Source organism: Cupressus sempervirens, chromosome 9 (genome assembly GCF_028749045.1).
Source record: "Cupressus sempervirens isolate cs-2001-9-10 chromosome 9, ASM2874904v1, whole genome shotgun sequence".
NCBI classification, from domain to species: domain Eukaryota; kingdom Viridiplantae; phylum Streptophyta; class Pinopsida; order Cupressales; family Cupressaceae; genus Cupressus; species Cupressus sempervirens.
The window spans coordinates 196,683,798-196,693,907 of record NC_143126.1 but is presented as its reverse complement, the minus strand read 5'-3'; the positions used below and the strand labels follow the sequence as shown (position 1 = coordinate 196,693,907).

At 35.5% G+C, this 10,110-nt stretch overlaps 1 pseudogene; it reads right to left on the bottom strand.

Moving 5' to 3' along the window:
• Positions 1-9,375: 9,375 nt before the first annotated feature.
• On the bottom strand, positions 9,376-9,687 carry LOC149538158 (secreted RxLR effector protein 161 pseudogene; annotated as a pseudogene).
• Between the last annotated feature and the right edge of the window lie 423 nt (positions 9,688-10,110).

The window sequence follows — 10,110 nt, the reverse complement described above, 5'->3', positions numbered from 1 at the left end:
TTCAAAATAATATCAGGAGAGAAATTACCTCGTGAAACACCTTGGGTACAAACTTTCATATGTGCTTGGTCGACAAAGTCATTCTCTCTAGTAGCAGCAACAACTCCAACACCAACATCAACTGCTAGGCTGGAGAAGGTCGAGCTCATTATAAATGAAAACTAATTTCTACAATAAATGCACTATGACAAATGGTGAAAACCAGGTAGGATTCAAACGGAATCATATAAACCCTAGCAGAGCTCATTCCTCATTTTTTTTAGCATGTAATTTTAAGAAATATAATGTTTATATAAAAGTATCAAATTAAATTAATTTTAATTGGTAGACTACATTCCATTTTGATAACTAGTTAACATAAGCAACTCAAAAAATAATACAATAGTACTTAACCTATGTGCAAGTACTAATAATTGTTAACAAAAAATTTGAGACTAAATGATGATATAATGGCCTTAAAAAAACATGTCTTTACATTATATTTCCCACTATAGATGAATAATATATATAGATTGTTATCAATTTTTTGCATGTTTTCTTTTTAACTTATAAATTTTTAAAATACTATAACACAACTACAAATTATTACAACATTCATATTAATTTATAAAGTACCAAAATACTATTACACAACTATAAATTATTAGGATATTTATAGATTTTCTATTTGCACATTACAATTTAACTAGTTATTACTTGATTTTGATTTGACAAAACAATCAAAGATAATATATGTAAATTATTTGTTATTATATTATAGTTTATAAACTTATTTTTATTTTTATATTTTTAAATATCTTAAAATTATTTTTCCCATTGATTAGATAAAACTTTGGAGGTCTTATAACTCTTCCCACTGTTATGTGTTGTCATTAATTCATTCATTCACTTCCTAATTGTATGCATAGTCTTGGCCTAGTTATATTTCTCGTTTATGTTGTGTTTCACCTCATTCATAGTTCCAACCTAGTCAAAACAACCATGTTGTATTTGTGAGAAATATTAAATCAAAATAAAAAAATCAACCCTAAACCTAAAATTTGCTCAGCACTCATAATTATCGAGTGACAGTTTTTCTCGGTAAACACTAAGAAATTGAGTGACAGGAGAGTTTATCGAGTTAGCTTGGTAAATGAAGAGCAACTCAGTAGATGAAGAAATAACTCAATAAACACTATTACTGAGTGACAATTTTTCTTGATTGGTAACCAAAGGAACTAAATGACAGAAGACCTTACCGAGAGAACTCGGTAACCAAAGAACAACAACTCGGTAGCCAAAAGATACTGAGTGAGCTCGGTAACCACTCTAGGGTGGAGCTCGATAGAAGGAAGCACCGAGTGAACTCAGTAGAAGAAGGCATTGAGTGAACCCGGTGACCACTGCAAAAAATAAACACAATTTATAACGTGAACAACTTTCACCATTAAAACTAGAAATCCAAAACTTGAAGCTTCCAAGAAAAACTTATCAAATGCAATGAATAGAAGGAGACAAATGGATTCAATTATGCCTACTTGCTTTCTATTCAACTTGGATTAAATGATTACAAAATTTGAGAGCATTCGGCTTCAACCAAAAAACCCTAAAATAACCCTAAAACTTCAAACTAAAAAAATTTCAAACTTTAAACATCAAACTTACAGCTCTAATACTACAATGCCTGGAGCAATCACTGCTTCAACAAGTCAAATCAAAAAAATAATAAACTTACAAAATGACTAGAGAAGAAACATATGCAATTGCAGGCACGAAATGAACTTCCTTTTCTCTGCACTCTGATGACTGGATCTTCTGATCAATTTCTCTGCAACTTCTCTCTACTCTATAGCTTCAACTTCTTCTCTCTGTCTTCCTCTAACTACTCGAATGAATGTGAACAATCCTTTTTGTCTTATTTTTCCCCCTCTTTTTAGATTTCAAAATTTCACCTACCGCATTCATGTTTATGACTATTCTGCAATCTGTCAGGGGTGGCAGGTGGGTGTTTAGCTCCAAGGAGAAATGACCAACTGCAATTAATATTCCAACACTCCCCCTTTATCCTGAGCCAAACAAACAAGGATCACTACTGATCCAAATCAACTACACCAAGACACTCTCTTAGGTGTACAAAAATCCTAATGCCTAATGGCTTGGTAAAAATGTTTGCTAGCTGCTGCTTAGACTTGCAAAAATCTATCTTGATATCCCCATTCTCCACCAACTCTCTGAGGAAGTGATATTTGATCTCAATATGTTTACTTTTCCCATGGAAGACTGGATTCTTGGACAATGCAATAGATGAGATGTTGTCACAATAAATTGTGGTTCCATCCTCTTGCCTTTCATTCAAATCTGTCAAGATCCTCCTTAACCAAATAGCTTGACATACTGCTACATTTGCTGCTATGTATTCAGCCTCTGCTATAGATTGAGCAACAATAGGTTGCTTCTTGGGTGCCCATGAAATTGCACCCAATCCCATATGAAACATGTATCCAGAAGTACTCTTCCTATCATCTATACTTGTAGCCCAATCACTATCTGTGTATCCCACCAACTTGAAATCATCATTTGTAGTATACAAAATTTCAAATCCCTTGGTACCTTTCACATACCTTAGGATCTTCTTTCCTACTTGCCAATGGGAATCCTTTGGTGTTTCCATAAATTTGGAAATCAAACTTACTACATGCATTAGGTCTGGCCGAGTTGCAGTCAAATACATCAGATTTTCAACTATACTCTTGTATAGTGTTGGATCCACTCTCTTGCTAGAGTCTTCTTTTCTCAACTTCAGACCTACTACTGTTGGTGTGGGGGCTGCCTTACTATTCTGCATTTTAAATCTCTTCAAGATCTTCCTTGCATATTTTTCTTGAGAGATGAAGATGCCATCATGCATTTGTTTTACTTCTATGCCTAGAAAGTATTTCAAGAGACCTAGGTCTGTCATTTCAAACTCATTTTTCATGACCTCTTTGAACTCACCAATTAGAGCCTTGTCATTACCAGTAAAAATAAAATCATCTACATACAAGACAAAAATCAACACATTACCATTTGTTGCCCTGATGTAGAGAGTAGGCTCACCATTGCTTTTTCTAAAGCCACTACTCATCAAATATGAGTCAATCCTACTATACCATGCCCGTGGAGCTTGCTTGAGCCCATAAAGAGCTCTCTTCAATCTATATACTTTATTCTCTTCACCTACAACTTCATAACTAGGTGGTTGCTCCACATATACTTCTTCTTTCAATGCACCATTTAGGAAGGCAGACTTCACATCCATTTGAAATACCTTCCACTTGTGCTGAGCTGCAATTGCTATAATAGCACACACAGTTTCCATTCTTGCAACTAGAGCATAGGTCTCATCATAGTCTCTTCCATACTACTATTTGTAGCCTTTGACTACCAGCCTTGCCTTATGCCTATCAATCTTTCCGTTAGCATTGCATTTGGTCTGGTAGACCCATTTAACTCCAATCACTTGTTTCTTGGGAGGCAATTCAGTTAGCTCCCATGTCTCATTCCTTTCTATAGCATCTATTTCCTCATCCATGGCTTTACACCATTTCTTCTCCTTAATAGCTTCTTCAAAATATATTGGATCACTATGAGAAAATAATGCAAAATTAACACTCTCATCATAATCTTCATACCTTTCATCTTGGTATATCTCCCTAAGACTCTTGATCTTTTTTGGTAACAGGCAGGAGAGTGTGGGATTAGAATCTTCGCTACTGCTGCTTGGCACTGACATTCGGTCATGCATAGAGGAGCTCAATAATGACTGAGGCTTCTTGCCTCTTCTTCTATTTGCTCCTTCTTCTTATTGTTCATCAACATCCTCTTCACTTATAATTGGCACTTTACTAGAAGTGATTGGTGATTCATCAATTGAATCATACCAAGACTGATTTTCAAGAAATTCCACATCTCTTGAAAGCATCATCTTGTTGTTCAATGGGTCATACAATTTGTATGCCTTTGATTCTAAGTTGTACCCTGTGAAGATGCACTTCACACCTTTGTCATCCAATTTCTTCATTTTCTATTTAGGCACATGTGCACATGCAACACATCCAAACACCCTTAGGTGTTCAACTGTCCATCTTCCTCATGACCATGCTTCCATTGGAATTCTGTCACGAACTACCTTTGTAGGACACCTATTAATTAGGTAAATTGCTATTGCCACAACCTCTCCCCAAAATTTAGTTGGGAGACCTTTCTCTTTCATCATGCTCCTTGCCATTTCAACAATGGTCCTGTTCTTTCTTTCAGCCACTCCATTCTGCTGTGGTCTGTAGCTGGTTGTGAGCTCTTTCTTTATGCCATGTTTCCTACAAAAATTTACAAAAGAATTGGAGGTATACTCCCCTCCTCTATCTAATCTTAGGACTTTAATATAGTGTCCACATTCTCTTTCAGCCTGGGCTTTAAATTCTACAAATTTATTAAATGCTTCAAATTTATTCTTTAAGAAATACACCCATGTCCTATGACTGAAATCATCTATGAATGTCATAAAATAAGTACTCCCCCCAATGGAGCTTGCATAGGATTGACTAAGTCAGTATGCACTAATTCTAATGGATATCTAGCCCTCCTAAAATTTCCAAAATTAAAGGGAAGCCTATGTTGCTTGCCCAAAATACAAGCCTCACACTTGTCACATGAATTTCCTATGTGTGGCAAACCTTCTACCATTCTTTTATTTGATAACAAATTTAAACTAGCATAGCCAAGATGACCATACCTGAGGTGCCATAGTTGTGATGGGTCTTCAATCACACTCCTTAAAGCTGATTGTGTAGGAGGTGCAGCACCAATTTGAAATGAGAAACATGTCTCTATCTTCAAGGGAAACATTTTGTTCTTTGTCATTTGAACTGCTGCAAGTAAGTTCTTGCTCCCATCCTTTTTTTGAATGACACACATGTCATTCTCCATCAACACTTTGTATCCATTTTGAATGAGTTAACCAATGCTCATCAAATTTTTCTTCATACCAGGGGCAAAATACACATTTTCTATTTCCTTCTTCTCACCTTTCTTTGTGTGCACCATAATAGATCCTTTGCCCACTACTGGTAGGGTTCCATTATTACCCATTTTAATCTCATTTTTGAAACTCTTGTCAATGAATGAAAACAAGGTTTCATTACCACTCATGTGGTTGCTACATCCACTATTGAGGTACCAAACCTCAAGGCTTTCTTCTTCACCAACATTACACATGATGAAGGCAGTGGCATTGTTTCCACTTCCCATGTTCACATTAGCCACATTTGCTTGTCCCGACTGATCATTTTTCTTTTTCCAGCATTCACTTGCATAATGCCCATATTTATGATAGTAGTAGCATTCTACATTACTATTATTTTAGTTTTAGTTTTTCTTACCTCCTCTTGAAGTATTTTGTAAGCTACTTGCTCCATCTACTCTTCCCGAGCTTTTTGCTACAACACTTCTTTGTCCTCCATTACCTCGGCCTCTGCGTCTAGAGTTCCTGCTTAAGCCATTTCTTCCTCTCCCCCTTCCTCTTGGATTTGATTGAGCCTTGAATGCTTGCTCTTGGAAAGTAGAAGATGTAGATCTATTGATCCTATGCTCATGGGTTTGAAGAGTACCCATCAACTCATCCATTGTCAAAATAGTGAGGTTTTTTGCCTCTTCTATAGTCATGACCAAATTTTCATATTTATGAGGTAAACTCCTCAATATCTTTTCCACTATCCTTTGCTCTTGATAGTCTTCTCCATTTGACTTCAACTAGTTAATCACATTGGAGGTCCTTGAACTGAAATCTGCAACTGATTCATTTTCCTTCATCTGAAGGTTCTCAAACTCCCTCCTTATATTTTGCAGCTTTACTGTACAGACTTTATTAGTCCCTTTGAAGTTCGTCTCAAGGATATCCCAAGCTTCCTTTGCATAATTTGTTGCTACAATCTTGGAAAAAATAGTTTCTATCATTGCTACTTCAATAAGACTTAATGCCTTAGCATCCTTCCTCCTTGACTCTTTCAAATGAGTCTTTCATGCAGTTGTGAGGGCACCATACTGAGTTGGGTCTATCACATCATTGAACCCATTAACTATAAACTCCCACAAATCATTTTCAACCATTATGGTTTTCATTTTCTTTGCCCATGTATCATAATTTTGTCCATTGAAGGGTGGTGGCTGCTACCATATCTTTCCTGCATCTCCTGCCATGATAAATATCCAAAGAAAAAAATGCCCTAACTCACTATGGATGTGGGGCCTCAAAGCACTGATACCATGTGAGAAATATTAAATCAAAATAAAAAAAACTCAACCCTAAACCTAAAATTTGCTTAGCACTCACAATTGTCAAGTGACAGTTTTGCTCGGTAAACACTAAGAAATCAAGTGACAGGAGAGTTTATTGAGTTAGCTTGGTAAATGAAGAGCCACTCGGTAGATGAAGAAACAACTCGATAAACACTATTATCAAGTGACAATTTTTCTTGCTTGGTAACCAAAGGAACCGAATGACAAAAGACCTTACTGAGAGAACTCAGTAACCAAAGAACAACAACTCGGTAGCCAAAAGATACTGAGTGAGCTCGGTAACCACTCTAGGGTGGAGCTCGGTAGAAGGAAGCACTGAGTGAACTCGGTAGAAGAAGGCTTCGAGTGAACTCGATGATGACTGCAAAAAATAAAGACTTTAACAAGACTTCACCGAGTGATGATTTATAATGTGAACAACTTTCACCATTAAAACCAAAAATCCAAAACTTGAAGCTTCCAAGTAAAACTTATCAAATGCAATGAATAGAAGGAGACAAATGGATTCAAGTATGCCTACTTGCTTTCTATTCAACTTGGATTAAATCATTACAAAATCTAGGAGCACTCGGCTTCAACCAGAAAACCCTAAAACTTCAAACTGGATAAACTTCAAACTTTAAACATCAAACTTACAGCTCTAATGGCTGAATACTACAATTCCTAGAGCAATCACTACTTCAATAGGTCGAATCAAACAAATAATAAACTTACAGAATGACTAGAGAAGAAATGCATACAAGTGCAGGCATGAAATGAACTTCCTTTTCTCTGTACTTTGATGATTGGATCTGCTGATCACTTTCTCTACAACTTCTCTCTGCTTTGCAACTTCAACTTCTTCTCTCTGTCTTCCTCTAACTACTTGAATGAATGTGAACAATCCTTTTTGTCTTATTTTTCCCCCTCTTTTTAGATTTCAAAATTTCACCTACTCCATTCATGTTTATGAGTGTTCTGCAATCTGTCAGGGGTGGTACATGGGCGTTTGGCTCCAGGGAGAAATGAACAACTACAATTAATATTCCAATAGTATTCTCATTGTAGGAACCATAAGGTTTCTCCTTTCTATTTTCATCACAGGAAATGAGGATGGCTTTAAAGAATGTCCCTAGGATTCAATTCCCCACATTTGATGTATTATAAGGTTTCTATCATAGTAAATAAGATTTTCTAATTTGTATCTAAATAGATAGCCCATATTAGATGTTGAATTATTGAGTTCATCCTAAATCTTTTATAAAAAATGGAGGGATCACATGGATAATCTCCATAATTCTAAGATCTTCATATCCAGTTTTTCCTCCCTCTTTAATTTTGGTTAATATTTCCTTTTGCACAATATGTTTAGTTTAGAATATCTCTTGGAGAGATTATTCTTATAAAATATATTTTATTTTATTTTGTTTTGTTTTTATCCTTCCTTTTTATTTCTGAAGGACTAATTTTTTCAGGGGATCAACTTTACTGATACATGAATAGTCGTCTAGATTTGTATCACTTTTAGAATCGTAGGAAACCAACCATTATTTCTTGTCTAATTTTGGTTGAGATTTTCAAAACATAGAATGGAAAATATAATTATGAGTCACAGGTAAACTTCCTAATTATTGTAATATGAATTCTAGAATAAAATTTGATATGAACTAGCCTCTCTCTTTAGTCTTAGATTGAATTTAGGACTTCTCACATATATGTTAGGTTTTTTCATGGGGTAGGTTTCTAATATCTTTTTGAATTACATGATTGAACTACATTAGCAGCTCCATTTTCATTCGCCTAATCCCAAAATCCCTATAAGATCTGAGGAAGAATAGATCGATATCAATGTCACTGAGTAGGTCAAAGAGATCAAGATTGAAATCCTTAGTAATCTTTCTTTCATTTGTCACTTCACTAGTATTTGGTCTACCAGATCAGTGGTAAAGGAGTGGATTGCTTAAAATTAGAAGATTTAAGTCATTCTAAATTGGACTTCATCAATGATGAGATCTAGAAATGAATCCTTATGAAACTCCTATCTAGACAAGGCTCCTAAATTTACAAATGGAGTATTGGTCCAAACAATATATTGAGAAGATTGGGAGAACTTTGGGTGCACTCGTTGACATTGATCTTTAGGTGATCGACTATGACTTAGGCAGGTTGTCCAAAACCAAAATTGCAGCAATCTAGCCTATCTAGCCCTCGATTGCACTTTTGATGAATATAGTTCAGTGGTAGTAATAAATTGAGCTGGAGGATGATAAGAATTTTGTTTGATTTACAGAGCCTAATCTAATTTTAAATCAAGTTCCCTCTCAATGTCATTCGTAAGATGGGCTCCTTGATGATTGATGCCCCTTCATCTACTATTGTGCACAATGATGGTTTGGGGCTTTTAGGTGATCAAGTCTTGATTAATTCTTCAAATCCATTTAAAGGCCAAGAAAATAATGCATTGGCCATCACTCTATTGGTTTTCAAAAATTTTGGTAGGATGAAAGGATTTAAATGTGAAGGAATAATAGCAGATGCAACACAAATACATAAAATACTAAATACCAAATTTATCCTAGTTCACCACAATAGTGGCTATGTATAAATTGCATAGTATTAGATTAATGTATAAAAGTTATTTACAAATGAGTAGGAGTAGAAAATATATAGGCTCCAATACTATTACATAATGAAGAGCCTTCAAAGATGAAGAGTCACAATTGGAGGGAAGAAATATTATGTTTTTTGCCCTTCACTTCTCAATATGCTCAAAATATGATTTATCTTTTCTTCACAAGATTCTAGCACATTTGAACTTCTCTTTGGTGACAAACTTTGTGAATATATCAACCGGATTGATCTTGGGGTCAATCTTGACAACTTTCAGCTTGCTCTCTTCGACTGCGTGATGAACAAAGTGAGCATATGCATCAACATTTTTGGAGTGACATTGTGATGAGTGATTACATGCCATGAAGATCATGCTACGGCTGTCACAAAATATATTATATTTACTTTGATGAACTTTCAAGTCACCAAACAACCACTCTAGTCAAATCATTTCTCTTGCTCCTTCGAAAAGAGCTAAGTATTCAGCTCAGCTGAAGAAAGAGCAATGCAATGTGGCAACCATGAAGCCCAACTGATCGTAGCTCCAACAAGCATGAAGGTATAACCAGTGGTAGGCCTTTGTTTGTCCAAGTCTCCAGCAAGATCAGAATCAGTGTAACCTTGCAGTTGAACCTTATTTCCTCCAAAACATAAGGCATAAACTGAAGTGCCTTTTAGATACCTTAGTATCCATTTGATGGCTTCCCAATGAGCTTTTCTAGGATTGCTCATAAACTTGCTCACAACTCCCACCACATTAGCAATATCAGTGCATGTAGAAACCATGGCATACATAATGCTACCAACTACTAATTTATAAAGAATTTTCTCCATGAATTCCTTTTCTTGTCGTGTTTTTGGTCATAATTCTAAACTTAACTGGAAATGAGTAGTGAGTGGAATCCAAGAAACTTTTGCATCAGCCATGCCAAATCTCTCAATAACTTTGTCAATGTATTGTTGTTGAGATAAATTGGTCTCCCTCTTTTTCCTATCCCTTGTGATCATCATGCCAAGAATCTTGTCGGCTGCCCCTAAGTCTTTCATTGCAAATTTTCTTGGAAATTTCTCCTTCAACTTATGAACTATTCTTTTATTTGTGCTAGCTAATAACATGTCATCAACATAACGAAGAAGAATGAAAAACTCACCACTAGGAAGTTCCTTGAAGTAGATACATGGATCTAATTCAAATCTTGTGAAATTGTG